General features: G+C 35.5%; 1 long non-coding RNA gene across 2 annotated transcripts; it reads right to left on the bottom strand.

Moving 5' to 3' along the window:
* Positions 1–10,660: 10,660 nt before the first annotated feature.
* LOC139688643 (uncharacterized) lies at positions 10,661–11,224 on the bottom strand. Of its 2 annotated transcripts, none has more exons than XR_011700774.1 (3): positions 11,078–11,224; positions 10,898–11,027; positions 10,661–10,809 (listed from the first exon to the last, which is right to left on the bottom strand). It is a non-coding gene; the product is annotated as an uncharacterized lncRNA (long non-coding RNA). The 2 variants fall into 2 exon arrangements; XR_011700773.1 differs by having other exon boundaries at positions 10,898–11,006.
* Between the last annotated feature and the right edge of the window lie 8,890 nt (positions 11,225–20,114).

Below are 20,114 nucleotides of genomic sequence, written 5' to 3'. Positions count from 1 at the left end.
TTCATGGAAAAATGTGAAAAATAAAATTTTCTAAAAATGAAATAAATGCCTTCTATACACCTCAAACATTCACTCTAAAACTAAAAATTGTTGTTTTTCGCAATATTTTTAGAAATTTGGGCTCTTTTAGTTACATTAACACTTGCGCTGAAGCATCTTTTATGCTCATTTCTTGTCTTTCAGGATTTATTCAGGGTTTTATTTTGTTTATTTGATGAAAATGAACAACAATACACACCATGGAAACATTTTTGTTTGATATGTGTCGAGTGAGATTATCACCTAGAACCCAAAGGGGGGGGTATTGGCACTTTTAATGGAAAAATGTGAAAAATAATATTTTCTAAAATTGAAATAAATGCCTTCTATACACCTCAAACATTCACTCTAAATCTGAAAATTGTTGTTTTTTGCAATATTTTTAGAAATTTGGGCTCTTTTAGTAACATTAACACTTGCGCTGAAGCATCTTTTATGCTCATTTCTTTTCTTTCGGGATTTATTCTGGGTTTTATTTTGTTTATTTGATGAAAATGAACAACAATACACACCATGGAAACATTTTTGTTTGATTTGTGTCGAGCGAGATTTTCACCTAGAACCCAAAGGGGGGGGTATTGGCACTTTTTATGAAAAATGTGAAAAATTAAATTTTCTAAAAATGAAATAAATGCCTTCTATACACCTCAAACATTCACTCTTAAACTGAAAATTGTTGTTTTTCGCAATATTTTTAGAAATTTTGGATCTTTAAGTAACATTTACACTTGCGCTGAAGCATCTTTTATGCTCATTTCTTGTCTTTCAGGATTTATTCTGGGTTTTTATTTTGTTTATTTGATAAAAATGAACAACAATACACACCATGGAAACATTTTTGTTTGATTTGTGTCGAGTGAGATTTTCAACTAGAACCCAAAGGGGGGGGTATTGGCACTTTTCATGGAAAAATGTGAAAATTAACATTTTCTAAAAATGAAATAAATGCCTTCTATGCACTTCAAACATTCACTCTAAAACGGAAGATTGTTGTTTTTCGTAATATTTTCAGAAATTTGGGCTCTTTTACTAACCTTAACAATTGAGCTGAAGCATCTTTTATGCTCATTTCTTATCTTTCAGGATTTATTCTGGGTTTTACTTTGTTTATTTGATGAAAATGAGCAAAAATACACTCCATGGAAACATTTTTGTTTTAATTGAATTGAGTGAGATTTTCACCTAGAACCCAAAGGGGGGGGTATTGGCACTTTTCATGGAAAAATGTGAAAAATTAAATTTTCTAAAAATGAAATAAATGCCTTCTATACACCTCAAACATTCACTCTTAAACTGAAAATTGTTGTTTTTCGCAATATTTTTTAGAAATTTTGGCTCTTTTAGTAACATTAACACTTGCGCTGAAGAATTTTTTTGCTCATTTCTTTTCTTTCGGGATTTATTCTGGGTTTATTTTGTTTATTTGATGAAAATGAACAACAATACACACCATGGAAACATTTTTGTTTGATTTGTGTCGAGCGAGATTTTCACCTAGAACCCAAAGGGGGGGGTATTGGCACTTCTTATGAAAAATGTGAAAAATTAAATTTTTTAAAAATGAAAAAAATGCCTTCTATACACCTCAAACATTCACTCTAAAACTGAAAATTGTTGTTTTTCGCAATATTTTTAGAAATTTGGGCTCTTTTAGTAACATTAACACTTGCGCTGAAGCATCTTTTATGCTCATTTCTTGTCGTTCAGGATTTATTCTGGGTTTTATTTTGTTTATTTGATGAAAATGAACAACAATACACACCATGGAAACATTTTTGTTTGATTTGTGTCGAGTGAGATTTTCACCTAGAACCCAAAGGGGGGGTATTGGCACTTTTCATGGAAAAATGTGAAAAATTAAATTTTCTAAAAATGAAATAAATGCCTTCTATACACCTCAAACATTCACTCCTAAACTGAAAATTGTTGTTTTTCGCAATATTTTTAGAAATTTGGGCTCTTTTAGTAACATTAACACTTGCGCTGAAGCATCTTTTATGCTCATTTCTTGTCTTTCAGGATTTATTCAGGGTTTTATTTTGTTTATTTGATGAAAATGAACAACAATACACACCATGGAAACATTTTTGTTTGATATGTGTCGAATGAGATTATCACCTAGAACCCAAAGGGGGGGGTATTGGCACTTTTAATGGAAAAATGTGAAAAATTAAATTTTCTAAAAATGAAATAAATGCCTTCTATACACCTCAAACATTCACTCTAAATCTGAAAATTGTTGTTTTTTGCAATATTTTTAGAAATTTGGGCTCTTTTAGTAACATTAACACTTGCGCTGAAGCATCTTTTATGCTCATTTCTTTTCTTTCGGGATTTATTCTGGGTTTTATTTTGTTTATTTGATGATATGAACAACAATACACACCATGGAAACATTTTTGTTTGATTTGTGTCGAGCGAGATTTTCACCTTGAACCCAAAGGGGGGGGTATTGGCACTTTTTATGAAAAATGTGAAAAATTAAATTTTCTAAAAATGAAATAAATGCCTTCTATACACCTCAAACATTCACTCTTAAACTGAAAATTGTTGTTTTTTCGCAATATTTTTAGAAATTTTGGATCTTTAAGTAACATTTACACTTGCGCTGAAGCATCTTTTATGATGTATTCTTGTCTTTCAGGATTTATTCTGGGTTTTTATTTTGTTTATTTGATAAAAATGAACAACAATACACACCATGGAAACATTTTTGTTTGATTTGTGTCGAGTTAGATTATCACCTAGAACCCAAAGGGGGGGGTATTGGCACTTTTCATGGAAAAATGTGAAAAATAACATTTTCTAAAAATGAAATAAATGCCTTCTATGCACTTCAAACATTCACTCTAAAACGGAAGATTGTTGTTTTTCGTAATATTTTCAGAAATTTGGGCTCTTTTACTAACCTTAACAATTGAGCTGAAGCATCTTTTATGCTCATTTCTTATCTTTCAGGATTTATTCTGGGTTTTACTTTGTTTATTTGATGAAAATGAGCAACAATATACTCCATGGAAACATTTTTTTTTGATTTGTATTGAGTGAGATTTTCACCTAGAACCCAAAGGGGGGTATTGGCACTTTTCATGGACAAATGGGAAAAATTAAATTTTTTAAAAATGAAATAAATGCCTTCTATAAACCTCAAACATTCCTTCTAAAACTGAAAATTGTTTTTTTTCGCAATATTTTTAGAAATTTGGGCTCTTTAAGTAACATTAACACTTGCGCTGAAGCATCTTTTATGCTCATTTCTTGTCTTTCAGGATTTATTGTGGGTTTTATTTTGCTTATTTGATGAAAATGAACAACAATACACACCATGGAAACATTTTTGTTTGATTTGTTTCGAGTGAGATTTTCACCTAGAACCCAAAGGGGGGGTATTGGCACTTTTCATGGAAAAATGTGAAAAATTAAATTTTCTAAAAATGAAATAAATGCCTTCTATACACCTCAAACATTCACTCTTAAACTGAAAATTGTTGTTTTTCGCAATATTTTTTAGAAATTTTGGCTCTTTTAGTAACATTAACACTTTCGCTGAAGCAATTTTTATGCTCATTTCTTGTCTTTCAGGATTTATTCTGGGTTTAATTTTTTTTATTTGATGAAAATGAACAACAATATACACCATGGAAACATTTTTGTTTGATTTTTGTCGAGTATGGTTTTCACCTAGAACCCAAAGGGGGGGTATCGGCACTTTTCATGGAAAAATGTGAAAAATTAAATTTTCTAAAAATGAAATAAATGCATTCTATACACCTCAAACATTCACTCTAAAACTGAGAATTGTTGTTTTTCGAAATATTTTTAGAAATTTCGGCTCTTTTAGTAACATTAACACTTGCGCTGAAGCATCTTTTATGCTCATTTCTTGTCTTTCATGATTTATTCTGGGTTTTATTTCGTTTATTTGATGAAAATGAACAACAATACACACCATGGAGAAATTTTTGTTTGATTAGTGTCGAGGAGATTTTCACCTAGAACCCTAAGGGTATTGGCACTTTTCATGGAAAAATGAGAAAAAATAAATTTTCTAAAAATGAAATAAATACCTTCTATACACCTCAAACATTCACTCTAAATCTGAACATTGTGGTTTTTCGCAATATTTTTAGAAATTTGGGCTCTTTTAGTAACATTAACACTTGCGCTGAAGCATCTTTTATGCTCATTTCTTGTCTTTCAGGATTTATTCTGGGTTTTATTTTCTTTATTTGATGAAAATAAACAACAATACACACCATGGAAACATTTTTGTTTGATTTGTGTCGAGTGAGATTTTCAACTAGAACCCAAACGGGGGGTATTTGCACTTCTCATGGAAAAATGTGAAAAATTAAATTTTCTAAAAATGAAATAAATGCCTTCTATACACCTCAAACATTCACTCTAAAACTGAAAATTTTGGTTTTTCGCAATATTTTTAGAAATTTGGGCTCTTTTAGTAATATTAACATCCCCGCTGAAGCATCTTTTATGCTCATTTCTTTCTTTTCAGGATTTATTCTGGGTTTAATTTTGTTTATTTGATGAAAATTAACAACAATACACACCATGGAAACATTTTTGTTTGATTTGTTGGAGTGACATTTTCACCTAGAACCCAAAGGGGGGGGTATTGGCACTTTTCATGGAAAAATGTGAAAAATTAAATTTTCTAAAAATGAAATAAATGCATTCTATACACCTCAAACATTCACTCTAAAACTGAAAATTGTTGTTTTTCGCAATATTTTTAGAAATTTGGGCTCTTTTAGTAACATTAACACTTGCGCTGAAGCATCTTTTATGCTCAATACTTGTCTTTCAGGAATTATTGTGGGTTTTATTTTGTTTATTTGATGAAAATGAACAACAATACACACCATGGAAACATTTTTGTTTGATTTGTTTCGAGTGAGATTTTCACCTAGAACCCAAAGGGGGGGGTATTGGCACTTTTCATGGAAAAATGTGAAAAATTAAATTTTCTAAAAATGAAATAAATGCCTTCTATACACCTCAAACATTCACTTCAAATCTGAAAATGGTTGTTTTTCGCAATATTTTTAGAAATTTGGGCTCTTTTAGTAACATTAACACTTGAGCTGAAGAATCTTTTATGCTCATTTCTTTTCTTTCAGGATTTATTCTGGGTTTTACTTTGTTTATTTGATGAAAATGAACAACAATACACACCATGGAAACATATTTGTTTGATTTGTGTTGAGTGAGATTTTCACCTAGAACCCAAAGGGGGGGCACTTTTCATGGAAAAATGTGAAAAATTAAATTTTCTACAATTGAAATAAATGCCTTCTATACACCTCAAACATTCACTCTTAATCTGAAAATTGTTGTTTTTCGCAATATTTTTAGAAATTTGGGCTCTTTTAGTAACATTAACACTTGCGCTGAAGCATCTTTTATGCTCATTTCTTGTCTTTCAGTATTTATTCTGTGTTTTATTTTGTTTATTTGATGAAAATGAACAACAATACACACCATGGAAACATTTTTGTTTGATTTGTGTTGAGTGAGATTTTCACCTAGAACCCAAAGGGGGGGTATTGGCACTTTTCATGGAAAAATGTGAAAAATAACATTTTCTAAAAATGAAATAAATGCCTTCAATACACCTTAAACATTCACTCTAAAACTGAAAATTGTTGTTTTTCGCAATATTTTTAGAAATTTGGGCTCTTTTAGTAACATTAACACTTGCGCTGAAGCATCTTTTATGCTCATTTCTTATCTTTCAGGATTTATTCTGGGTTTTATTTTGTTTATTTGATGAAAATCAACAACAATACACATCATGGAAACATTTTTGTTTGTTTTGTGACGACGGAGATTTTCACCTAGAACCCAAAGGATGGGGGTTTTGGCACTTTTCATGGAAAAATGTGAAAAATTAAATTTTCTAAAAATGAAATAAATGCCTTCTATACACCTCAAACATTCACTGTAAATCTGAAAATTGTTGTTTTTCGCAATATTTTTAGAAATTTGGGCTCTTTTAGTAACATTAACACTTGCGCTGAAGCATCTTTTATGCTCATTTCTTGTCTTTCAGGATTTATTCTGGGTTTAATTTTTTTAGTTGATGAAAGTGAACAACAATACACACCATGGAAACATTTTTGTTTGATTTGTTCGAGTGAGATTTTCACCTAGAACCCAAAGGGGAAGGTATCTGCACTTCTCATTGAAAAATGTGAAAAATTAAATTTTCTAAAAATGAAATAAATGCCTTCTATACATCTTAAACATTCACTCTAAATCTGAAAATTGTTGTTTTTCGCAATATTTTTAGATATTTGGGCTCTTTTAGTAACATTAACACTTGCGCTGAAGCATCTTTTATGCTCATTTCTTGTCTTTCAGGATTTATTCTGGGTTTTATTTTCTTTATTTGATGAAAATGAACAACAATACACACCATGGAAACATTTTTGTTTGATTTGTGTCGAGTGAGATTTTAACCTAGGACCCAAAGGGGGGGGTTTTGGCACTTTTCATGGAAAAATGAGAAAAAATAAATTTTCTAAAAATGAAATAAATGCCTTCTATACACCTCTAACATTCACTCTAAAACAGAAGATTGTTGTTTTTTGCAATATTTTTAGAAATTTGGGCTCTTTTAGTAACATTAACACTTGCGCTGAAGCATCTTTTATGCTCATTTCTTTTCTTTCGGGATTTATTCTGGGTTTATTTTGTTTATTTGATGAAAATGAACAACAATACACACCATGGAAACATTTTTGTTTGATTTGTGTCGAGCGAGATTTTCACCTAGAACCCAAAGGGGGGGGTATTGGCACTTCTTATGAAAAATGTGAAAAATTAAATTTTCTAAAAATGAAATAAATGCCTTCTATACACCTCAAACATTCACTCTTAAAAAGAAAACTGTTGTTTTTCGCAATATTTTTAGAAATTTTGGCTCTTTAAGTAACATTTACACTTGCGCTGAAGCATCTTTTATGCTCATTTCTTGTCTTTCAGATTTTATTCTGGGTTTTATTTTGTTTATTTGATGAAAATGAACAACAATACACACCATGGAAACATTTTTGTTTGATTTGTGTCGAGAGAGATTTTCACCTAGAACCCAAAGGGGGGGGGTATTGGCACTTTTCATGGAAAAATGTGAAAAATAACATTTTCTAAAAATGAAATAAATGCCTTCTATGCACTTCAAACATTCACTCTAAAACGGAAGATTGTTGTTTTTCGTAATATTTTCAGAAATTTGGGCTCTTTTACTAACCTTAACAATTGAGCTGAAGCATCTTTTATGCTCATTTCTTGTCTTTCAGGAATTATTGTGGGTTTTATTTTGTTTATTTGATGAAAATGAACAACAATACACACCATGGAAACATTTTTGTTTGATTTGTTTCGAGTGAGATTTTCACCTAGAACCCAAAGGGGGGGGTATTGGCACTTTTCATGGAAAAATGTGGTAAATTAAATTTTCTAAAAATGAAATAAATGCCTTCTATACACTTCAACCATTCACTCTTAAACTGAAAATTGTTGTTTTTCGCAATATTTTTTAGAAAATTTGGCTCTTTTAGTAACATTAACACTTGCGCTGAAGCATCTTTTATGCTAATTTCTTGTCTTTCAGGATTTATTCTGGGTTTAATTTTTTTAGTTGATGAAAGTGAACAACAATACACACCATGGAAACATTTTTGTTTGATTTGTTCGATTGAGATTTTCACCTAGAACCCAAAGGGGGGGGTATTGGCACTTTTCATGGAAAAATGTGAAAAATTAAATTTTCTAAAATTGAAATAAATGCCTTCTATGCACCTCAAACATTCACTCTTAAACAGAAGATTGTGGTTTTTCGCAATATTTTTAGAAATTTGGGCTCTTATAACACTTGCGGTTAAGCATTGTTTATGCTCATTTCTTGCTTTTCAGGATTTATTCTGGGTTTAATTTTGTTTATTTGATGAAAATGAACAACAATACACACCATGGAAACATTTTTGTTTGTTTTGTGTCGAGTGAGATTTTCACCTAGAACCCAAAGGATGGGGGTTTTGGCACTTTTCATGGAAAAATGTGAAAAATTAAATTTTCTAAAAATGAAATAAATGCCTTCTATACACCTCAAACATTCACTCTAAATCTGAAAATTGTTGTTTTTCGCAATATTTTTAGAAATTTGGGCTCTTTTAGTAACATTAACACTTGCGCTGAAGAATCTTTTATGCTCATTTCTTGTCTTTCAGGATTTATTCTGGGTTTAATTTTGTTTAGTTGATGAAAGTGAACAACAATACACACCATGGAAACATTTTTGTTTGATTTGTTCGAGTGAGATTTTCACCTAGAACCCAAAGGGGGGGGGGTATTGGCACTTTTTATGAAAAATGTGAAAAATTAAATTTTCTAAAAATGAAATAAATGCCTTCTATACATCTTAAACATTCACTCTAAATCTAAAAATTGTTGTTTTTCGCAATATTTTTAGAAATTTGGGCTCTTTTAGTAACAATAATACTTGCGCTGAAGCATCTTTTATGCTCATTTCTTGTCTTTCAGGAATTATTGTGGGTTTTATTTTGTTTATTTGATGAAAATGAACAACAATAAGTAGGGGGAAAATGTTTGTCCTGGCGCAGGTTTGACCTTGACATTCCAACCCGGAACTATCGGTCGCAGAGAAAAACAAATGACGTCACGTGAAAGAGGGGGGCATTTATCCTTCACAGGCAATATAATTGCATCACGTCAACCCAACCCACGCAGGAAAAATCATCCTGGCGCAAGTTTCACCTTGAAACTCAAACCCGGATACATCAACAACTATCGGTCGTAGAGAAAAACAAATAACGTCACGTGAAAGAGGGGGGAGGGAGCATTTTTCCTTCATATGCAATCTAGTTGTACAACGTCAACCCAACCCATGCAGGAAAAATCATGACCCAAGGCCATCGCCTCTTATATCTCCAGAACTATCGATTGTAGAGTACAACAAACGGTGCCAAGTGAAAGAAGAGCTAATAATACTTCAGATTAATGCCTTCAAGAGTCCTCTTTAAATTGGACAATATATAGATTTTATCAAATATCTCGTTTAATAATAACGATAACAACAAATAAACAAAAATAATGGAAAGACAACGTGATTATATGTTAAAAAGGTCTTAATTATTTTTTTGATAGCACTTTAAATAAGCCCGTAAAAATTAATTAAAGTTCTCAAGACCTAATTTTTTGAAATTCCCGCTATTTCTCTTCAATTCCGCTTTGCTATTCTCTCATTCTATACCTATTAATCAGTCTCCTTCTCCTATTCGGAAATTGACATTTAAAGCGGAGGGCATGAAGAGAGAGTAGAATTGCGTTAACCGGGAAACGCCCATCCCTCACCCCTTAGCTTTTTCCCTTTCCACCACACTTTCTACGCAGTATATAAAGGGGACGGATCGGCGTTAGGTCGCCAGCAGATCGGGAAATAGTCCCGGTCTATAGGCCCACCTAATCATCGTGTAGGGTTCCAGATGAGATCTTCCTCCGTGGGGCTAACACCAAAAGCTGTGGGGGTAAGTATGACCCGTTAGCCAAATTGGCTTTTCGGATTTTTTTTCATTTTTTCTATACGCTCTAGAAGCGAGCAAATGTGAAGATGGGTCACTCTCAATGCCCGCCTTCGATTCCCGGCGAGAAAACCGGAGACCCTTTCCAGGGTATCCAAGGGTTTTCAGGGTACGGGAATATCATTGTCGAAAGGACACCCCCTATGTACCCCTTAGCGGGTTGAGCACCGTGGGGGTACTCAGTACTATCGTACTGAGTATTTTCCAGAACTTTCAGACCGATCGGACCAGTGGTTTTGGCCCTATGGCCAAAAAAGCCGAAATTTTCGGGAATTATGCTCAATAACTCCGTTGTTTGAAGAGATAAAAATATGATTTAAATTTGAATGTTTATCAGAAAACAGCTGGCTACCGATTCCGCGTGGAATTAATCGTAAAAATATTAGGGTTCACCCTAGGGTAATAAGGGTATAGTAAAATCTCCGACTGAAGTACCCTTTTCAAAATGCTATATGATACGGAGCATAAGTGTTTACTATTCCCAATTTCTAAAAGTTTGATATACCAAATAGGTAGGTCACTATTCCTAAAAGAAAGGATAAGAATTAGGCGGTGGCGTTTACAAAAAACCCTCTAGATAAAAATATGGTTTAAATTTGAAAGTTTATCAGGGAAAATTTAGTTATCTATTCCGCATTGAATTACCCGTAAAATTATAAGTGTTTACCCTTGGAAAACTAAGGGTATGGAAAAATCCCTAATTGAGGTACCATTTTTAAAATTCTGTACGATACCAGACATAAGGGTATAACATTCCCAATTTCTAAAACTTTGATATACCAAATAGGTGGACCAAATATATAATGTTTTCTCTAAGGAATAGGGATACAAAATTGTGGAAATTCATATATATTAAAACGAACATTTTGTTTCAAATAATTTTTATTTGATTATTTTTTTTACATATAAAAAACTTTTCTTGGCTATAATTATAAATCATAACCTCCCCCACCGTCATTGTAAACATTCGGGGGAGAAAAAGTTTCTTCCCCCTCCCCCGAAAAAAGATTGTCGCCACCACCCCCTCCCCGAATCGGGTGGTCATCATCTCCACCTTCTCCACCCGGTAGCGGGTTTCCTCCTCCAAATCCTCCTTCTTCAGAAATGACCCCTCCTCCTGCAACCGAAAGAATCTTTCCCGGATGCTAGCCTGCCAGAATAAAAATAGGTACCGTCAGTAGATATTAATTACACTTCGAGCATTATTAAAATTTGATATAACCAGTTAAAAAAGCTACCACAGAAGTTGATGAAGAGGTCAACGCTTCGGGTGACGTTGAGGTGGAGGTGGTGACGCTGACAGTGGGGGTGCTGTTAAGCGTCGTGGTTGAGGGGGTGGACTCCATCCTACAAAGGTAAAAACGAAAACTTTGTATACAATATATCATATGTTTATATATATATTAATCGTTACTCACATCAATTAACTGGAGGGTGATTAGAACTGCCAAAACCACCCTGTCCTCGGTTACTATTAGAGGTAACGTCATCAGACACTACAAATGAAACATCTGTAGCGATTCTTTCAAGGATGATTTGACATATTCTAGCTCCTCTTCTCACCAAAAAATCCTCATCACTATGCTTATAGAGGAGAACCTTAATTTCCCCCCTATAATCAGGATCAATTACACCCGCCCCAACTTCTATCCCATACCTCAGCGAAAGACTAGAGCGGGATGCGAGTCTCCCGTAAAATCCTTTGGGGATTTCAAGGGAGAATCCGCAAGGTATTAAAGCCCGCCCCCGCTTAGGAATTATATCCCACTGGACAGCACTAATATCATATCCAGCAGGGCATTCATAGCATGGCATAGGGGTACTTGCAAACGGGTGTAGTTTCCTAATGATGATGGAAATTCTGAAAATTTTAATATGATAAATATATATATATTTAAGACCCCTCCTCAACCATATTCAAATAACATTTAAAATAATGTTAATTATCTCTAAGTCATAATTACCCAGAAGCAGAAGCAGTAGCCTCCATGATTATGATTTTTGGTGCAGGAGTGGTGACAAGACTGGAATATGGTGCAATTCGGCAATTCGGCAATGAGCGGCGATGATCAGAGGAGAGCGGATAATAGCGACGGTAGAAGATCTCTGCCAGGTGTTGAATGATGGAGACTCAAAGCTGAGGGTTTATATACAGGAACGCTTCTGTAGAGCATCATGCTACGTGCTAAAACTAGGAAGTTAGAGGAGGAGGTTGCATTAAGCAAGATCGGATAGTGGAGTGGGTTTTTTTTCACTCCGCTGACCTCACTCGTTGAACATATCCCAACATCCTTGAGAGATTCCTCATCCTCCTTAATCTCTTTCAATAACAACTCCTTGCATGTCCTCGGATGTTCGGCATTGAGCATTGCATTTTTTCAGTAGAAGCTGCCAACTCCAAAGACCTTGGCACATGCTCAGGTTGCGTCGAAGGATAATTGAAAGGAAATACCTGAACTAGTCAATTCCATCCAAGCACATGCGTAGATGATGAAATTACTTGATTTCAACTAGGTAACCTTCTTGCGCGGATGTTCGGCATTGAGCATTGCATTTTTTCAGTAGAAGCTGCCAACTCCGCAAACCTTGGCACATGCTTAGGTTGCGTCGGTGGATAATTCAAATGGTTGAACTAGTTAATTCCATCCACATCCAGACCAGCACATGCACAGATGATGACATTACTTGATTCTAACTAGGTGGCCTTCTTGCACGGGTGTTCCGCTGAGGGAATTAGCTTTTATTTCTATAAAACTCCACTTCTGAGAGTTAAGTTTCCATTTCCTCCAGAGCAGCTAAGAGAGCTATTACGGACCGATTTCACCTCCCGAATCATCAGCTGTATTCATTGACGTCAGGAGTAAGTACATATCATTAATAATCGCATTAATTTCTTAGGGTATATGCAATACCTAAAAGAAATTCATATATAATTGATTTTATCAATAGGATTGCATAGTTTGTTAACTAATCAGAAGTAGTAATATATATACAGCAATGTCTTACGTAAATTCACTACATAAAATATCATTATTAAAGTTATCAAAATATATTGTTCAAAGCGCATTCGTTAAGACGGAGAAGAGACAATCACCGGGTATCTCATTTAGACATTGTTTGCAGAGTAAAGTTGACATAATCTTGTACCATTTATCCGATTCAATACCTCGCACTACGTTTAATCATATTGAGCAATATACTATTGCAAAAGAATACGAGTTTCTGTTCGAACGGGGTTATGAAGTAGATGATATTCGTTACGAGGTTTTTCTACCTCTAGATCCTGCACTTAATGTAATGAGATGAAAATGTATTTTTTCATACGTATCATTTTTTTATTTTATTTCAGCAACAGCTCAAAGAACCTTTAATCATGCCCTCTATCCAAGAAATTCTAGAAAATTACAATGCTGGTAGCTATCACAATTCGGAAGAATTAGAACAGGCATTAAGTGACATATATATGAAAATAGTGTTTGATGACGATAACATTTCTGATATGGGGACGTATAATCGAATGAAAAATGCGCTGGATAAGGCAAAGGGAAGAAAATTTTGCACTTACTGTGAAATCTTCTATGACATTGACGAGGCTATGCCTCATGAGAATACCAACGCGCACCGGATTAAAATCAACGAGCAAATAGGGAGAGGATTCAATGAAATTGAATCAGCTATTCGTTCCAGACTGAAAACATTTTGGATTACTCCCGTGGAAGATGGTGAACAGGACGTGATCTCATTTCTCAATAACATCAAAACTCAGTTGATCGAAAAGATAAATGATCAAATAGTGGAAAATAGTGCCATTAAATTCAATCTTGTTTTAATTTGCAAATTCAAAAAGGGTGAGAGGGATGAAATGAACGCTTCCTTCAAAACCAACAATCGCAGGTTATTGTTAGCAGATGAAATTGAGGAAGTAATCAATGAGACATTTTCTAAACTTTTAAAAGAAAAGTCCGAATTTCAAGCTAAAGGTTCAGGATGGGCCTTATCAAATGTGCTAGGTTTAGAACTGCGAATAAACAAGTACACGCCATTTCGAGGATCAACATTCATTGAGCTGCCTATAAAAATTAGGAATACTAAATCCGTTATCAATATCAGAAATGATGATCAATACTGCTTTAAGTATGCCATTTGGGCCAAAAATATCGATAAGGATCCTCAAAGAGTTTCCCAGTATAAGACACGAGCATGCCATATGGGTTACAATTGGGACTGCATCGCGTACCCGGTGGAGCTGAAAGATATTCCCAAATTCGAACGTGTCAATAATATTTCAATCAACGTTTTTGGTCTGACAGATAAGAACCTCGTGTACCCACTAAAAATTGTAGATCATGAGCTCGAGGATCATCGCGACCTCCTTTACATTAGCAACGAAACAACCGCTCACTATTGTTGGATTAGGAATTTTGATAAATTGATTCACTCCCAAATTACGAAGCATTCTAATAGAATATTCACTTGCAAACGCTGCCTCACACATTACCAGAGTAAGCACAGGCTAGAAGAGCATCAACAGCTATGTAAAGGTACAGGCGAGCCGAGTAAAATCATTCTACCTGACGAGGACAATAAAAGTTTACAATTCACAAACTTAAATTATTCTTTTCGGGTACCTTTTGTCATTTACGCTGACTTTGAATGTCTTCTGGAAAATATTAGTACCTGCGAGCCTTATCCTTACTCATCCTATACTAATTTAATGCAGAGACATACCCCATTCAGCTTTAGTTACATCGTAGTGGGACCTGAGGGATGCGAGGACCCATACCTGTACCGAGGTCCCAATGCTGCTAGGGTATTCATTTTACGGATGAAAGAAGAGGCTGAAAAAGTTTGTAAACTTTACAAAAATATTATTCCAATGAATCATCTCACTCCAGAGGAAGACTCAGATTTTGAAACTGCAAACGCATGTCACATTTGTGGTAAAGAATTGAAGGAGAATAAAGTTAGCGACCATGATCATTTGACAGGAAAGTATAGAGGACCTGCGCACTATTTTTGTAACATTCAATATAAAATGCCGAATTTCCTTCCAATCTTTATTCATAACCTCTCATCATATGATGGGCATTTCATCGTACGAGAGCTTAACTATGATGACAGGGAAATATTTATAATTCCAAATTCTGAAGAAAAATATATATCTTTTTCTAAGTCTATCACGGAAAATTTCAAAATTCGGTTTGTTGACACGTTTAGATTCATGCCTACCTCTCTAGCTTCATTGGTTGCCAATTTAACAGAGTTTAAATGCACAAGCACAATATTCGGTGAAAAGACAAATTTAGTTACACGAAAGGGGGTTTATCCCTATGATTACACTGATTCGTTGAATAAACTCGATGAAACCTTGCTCCCGGAAAAGGAGAATTTTTACAACAGACTGACCGATGAATATGTATCTGACGAAGATTATCAGCATGCAGAAAATGTTTGGGGCGCATTTGAATGTGAAACACTCGGCGATTACAGCGATGTCTATCTGAAAAGCGACGTGACCCTTTTAGCTGATGTTTTTGAAAATTTTCGTGACGTATGCTACAGCGCGTATAAACTAGATCCTGCGTGGTATTATACTGCTCCAGGTTTAACTTTTGATGCAATGCTCAAATACACTGAAATAGAACTAGAGCTTTTGACTGACTACGACATGATACTAATGATTGAAAACGGCATCCGAGGAGGAATTTCACAATGCTGTAAAAGGTACTGCGAATCGAACAATAGATACATGTCAAGTCATGACCCAGATTCAGGTCCAACCTATTTGACATATCTAGACGCTAACAATCTCTATGGGTGGGCCCTTTCGAGACCCCTTCCCTACGGTAAATTTCGATGGTTAACACAGGCAGAAATTGATGATTTAAACGTTGAAAATATTCCCGAAGACAGTGAAACTGGATATATTCTCGAAGTTGATCTTGAGTACCCACATAGGCTACACGATACACATTCAGATCTCCCTCTTTGCCCGGAAAACAAGACACCACCTGGCGGTAAACATAAAAAACTGCTAACAACTCTCGAAAATAAGAGTAAATATGTAATTCATTACGTAAACTTGAAACAAGCTTTAGAACTAGGACTGGTGCTGAAGAAGGTGCATAGAGTAATCAGGTTTAGTCAATCACCTTGGTTAAAGACCTATATTGATTTGAACACTGAGAAAAGAAAAATGGCAGTCAATGATTTTGAGAAGGATTTCTATAAACTGATGAACAATGCAGTATTTGGGAAAACAATGGAGAACGTGAGGAAACGTATGAATATGGAATTAGTGGTAAACGAAAAAAGACTACAAAAACTAATTAATAAGTCAACATTTCTGGATAGGACGATTTTTCACGAGTGTTTAGTTGCCATTCACATGCGGAAGGCAGTCATAAAAATGAATAAACCTATATATATAGGTTTCTGTGTCTTGGACTTGAGTAAGACTTTAATGTATAACTTTCATTATAGAACAATGCTTCCGAAATACGGGGAAAATATATCCCTCGCCTACACCGATACTGATAGCTTCATATATGAAATAAAAACGGATGATGTGTATAGGGATTTTCTGGGGAACCTAGATGCATTTGACACGTCGAATTATCCAAAGGATCACTTTTGCTTTTCTGAACAAAATAAAAAAGTAATTGGTAAATTCAAGGACGAATGCGATGGAAACCTAATGACACATTTTGTCGGATTACGTAGTAAACTTTATTCGTTCAAGGTAGAGGGAGGTAAAGAAAAGAAGAAAGCAAAAGGAATAACGAAAGTTGTTAAGGAAAAAGGTTTAAAATTTAACGACTATGTACAATGTCTCCGAGAGAACTCGGTGGTATTTCGAAAAATGAACGTGATACGGAGTAAAATGCATAATATTTATACCATGGAGATGAATAAAGTCACGCTGAATGCATCCGACGATAAGCGATACCTTTGTGAAGACGGGATAAAAACGTTTGCGTGGGGTCACTATAAAATTCCACGAAAACGAACGCATAATGATGCTTTTAACGGCGATTGAAATTATAAAAGAAAGATATTTTTAATCTAAATTTCAGTGTTAACCATGACGTTAGCCTGGAAGCATCCGTTTACCTGTATTTGCGCGGGTCCCTCAGGCTGCGGGAAAACCACATTTGTCACGCAGTTTTTGGAAAATTTAGATTATATGGTGAATAGCCCGATACGTGAAATAGTATGGTGCTGTGCTCCTGGAAGTGAACCAAGCATTAGAATACCCGTTCAATTTCGAACCGAAATACCGCCTTTCGAAGAATTTGGTGGTGTGCCAACGTTGTACGTGATTGATGATTTAATGAGCGAAGGGGCCTATAGCAAAGACGTCTCTAAACTGTTCACTAGAGGAAGCCATCACTTTAACATTTCGGTTTTCCTAATTACGCAAAATATTTTTTATCAAAACCCGCAAGCGAGAAACATCTCGCTAAATTCCAAGTATATCGTTGTCTTTAAGAATCCTAGAGATAGGTCGCAATTTGGTCACTTGGCTAGGCAGGTGTATCCGGAAAAATCGGGGGAATTGGAGAGGGTATATAAACAAGTTACGCAACAACCATTCGGTTATTTGGTTCTGGATCTTGGTCAGGACTCAGACGAGAGGTTTCGTTTTAGAACGAAAATATTTCCTAAAGACGGGGCAACTGTAGTTTACATGTCCCTACACGATGAAAAGATTGAAGAACAATAAACATTTGCTCCACGTCTTAAAATCGGCAAAACCAAAACTTCGCACTGCGATTGTTAAAACCTCGGACGACGAGTTGATCAAAGCCATTTGCGATTGTTGTTTGAATACACTTAACGGGAACCATAAGATAGATAATAGGTTAAAACAAAAACTATCCAAGCATCGTAACACGTTGAGAAAGTTAGCTGTGCGGGGGGCGAGTGTGAAGAAGAAACGTGCGCTGCTCGTACAAAAAGGTGGTTTTTTACCATTATTGCTGGGATCAATTTTAAGCGGTGTCATCGGTAGCCTGCTGGGAAAATGAGCCTGCGTAAGATGCTAGTCGTGACTCCGGAAGTTTTTGATCGAAGTCGTGTAAAGGCTAGGTTGAGTACATTGGACAAGGAAATGAAAGGTGTGTTGGTTAAGAAAAGTATAAAGGATATTGATAAGTGGCATTTGTATAAAAGAATACTCGATAAATACCTTGACGCCGTCTCAGATATAAACTCCCCCGTACACGTTCCAATAGTCAAGTCCTTGGTAGAAACACCAACGAGGTCACGAGTTGCTGACGAGAGAGAGGAAATCCCCGCATTGAGAAAAACTCTGGCAGAAGTGAAAAGGTTGAATAAAGATTTAGACTCGACATGGGGACGCATACACGAAAGGCTAGGGGGAATGGAAAGCGTAACGTCAACGAGAAAAAAACGAAACCTATCGCGAGAAAGAAAACAACAGCTACCGTCTCCAAGAAAAATTCCGAGAAAAAGCGAGCGCGTAAGAAAACCGAAGACATACGGTCCGGATTGGGACACGACGTGATTGAGAACATATATAATAGCCCAGAGCACCCTGCCGGGTTTTCATCGGTTGAAAAATTATATAAAGCTACGGGAATAGGCCGAAAGGTGATTCGTGAGTGGTTAGAATCTCAAGAGGCATATACACGACACAAACCGGTGAGGAAAAGGTTCCCCAGAAATCACTATAACGTAACTTACATTGATGAGTGCTGGCAGTGCGATTTGAATGATTTGAGAAGATTGAAAAAATACAACAACGGGTGCTGTTACATTATGACTATAATAGACCTATTCTCCCGTTTTGCGTGGGCGAAAGCTTTGAGGACAAAGAGGCCGGAGGAGATAATTGAAGTATTTAAGGCTATATTTCGCGAACGCAAACCATTGAAAATTCAGAGCGATAAAGGGGGTGAATTTGTTAATAGTAAATTTAAAACTTTTCTCTCGAATCGAGGGGTAAAGTTTTACACCACAAATAATCCGGACATTAAGGCTAGCCTCGTTGAACGTTTCAATCGCACGCTAAAGTCTAAAATGTACAAGTATTTCACGAAATACACAACCTACAAATATGTCGATGTGCTCCCAAACCTCATTAGTAGTTATAACAATTGCGTTCATTCTAGCACAGGTATCGCACCCTCCAAAGTGAATGCAAAAAATGCATTTTCAATCGCTAGTCGCATGAGGAAACCACTTACTAGCAAGGATTTTAAATTGAACGCGAATGATTATGTGAGAATCAGTAAGGAGCGACTTCCATTTACCAAAGGATACACTCCAAACTATACTAGTGAAATATTCAAAATCGCGGACGTGGATCGATCGAGGTCAATACCGACATATTAATTGAAGGACCTTAACGGTGAGGATATAAAGGGTAGTTTCTATGTGGAAGAACTAGTCAAGGTGAATGTGTCCTCCGAGACGGAATATAGGATAGAAAAAGTTTTGAGACGTAAAGGGAGTGGACCTAAATTGGAATACTTTGTCAAGTGGGAAGGATACCCATCCTCATTTAATTCTTGGATTCCTGCCTCCTCCGTGCGTACATTATGAACGAATTTTATCTTACACTACCTAGCGACAGTTCGAGGGATTTCTATCCGAGAAATACGATAGCTAACTATAAAACAAAATTGAGTCATCGTATCGATTTGATGAATGATGATTGGTACGTAGGTCTGGCGGAAATTTCCCTTCCATCTATTCATATTCTTTCTGGTGAAGTAAGAGAGGTAATTGGAGATGCTGGAACTTTGGAGGAAGAAGAAGAAGCGTCTTCTAAAGATAATAGAACGCGAAATGAAAAGGGATTAGTTCGCGGAGAGATAGGAGGAGGACCGAGGTATGAATCTAGCGACGTTAAAATTAGATTAAAAGATGGTTCGTTCTTTGTAGTGCCTACTGGCTCATACGAATCACTAGGTAAGGCCTTTGTCAAACCATTCCTCGAACTAGATAAAGCGAAACGTAAAGCAGTACAAACGGAAATCTTTAATGCGAATAATGATGATCTTCCATTCGCTGAAAACGTATCAGGATTGAGTGAGCGTATAGAACCTGGCGTGTTAATTACTGCTAAAAACGTTACTTACACTTTACTTCCGGGCACGTATAATTCCTTTCGAGATTTATTTATTACTACTCTGTCGGATTTTAGTACGATTAGTAGAAATTACATTCGTGGAGACATATCAGGTATAATATCCATACTAGCAGCGAAGGAAGCACATGCAATAAACAAAAGCGATGTGGTAAAAGGAATCATAGCAAACTCCTCTTCCAACATATATGTCTACACAGATATAATCAAACCGCAATTTGTGGGTGATTCGCTCAGTCGATGCGTACGCATCTTGAATACTAAAATTGGTGAATATCAGACATTCAATCCGATATATTATTTCCCCGTTGAGAAGAACCATATCGAAAGCATCGAAA

Source organism: Hetaerina americana, unplaced genomic scaffold, assembly GCF_022747635.1.
Source record: "Hetaerina americana unplaced genomic scaffold, ioHetAmer1.1.p SCAF_21, whole genome shotgun sequence".
Lineage (NCBI taxonomy): Eukaryota > Metazoa > Arthropoda > Insecta > Odonata > Calopterygidae > Hetaerina > Hetaerina americana.
Note: the sequence above shows the minus strand (reverse complement) of the source record. Positions and strands in the feature narration are given on the sequence as shown.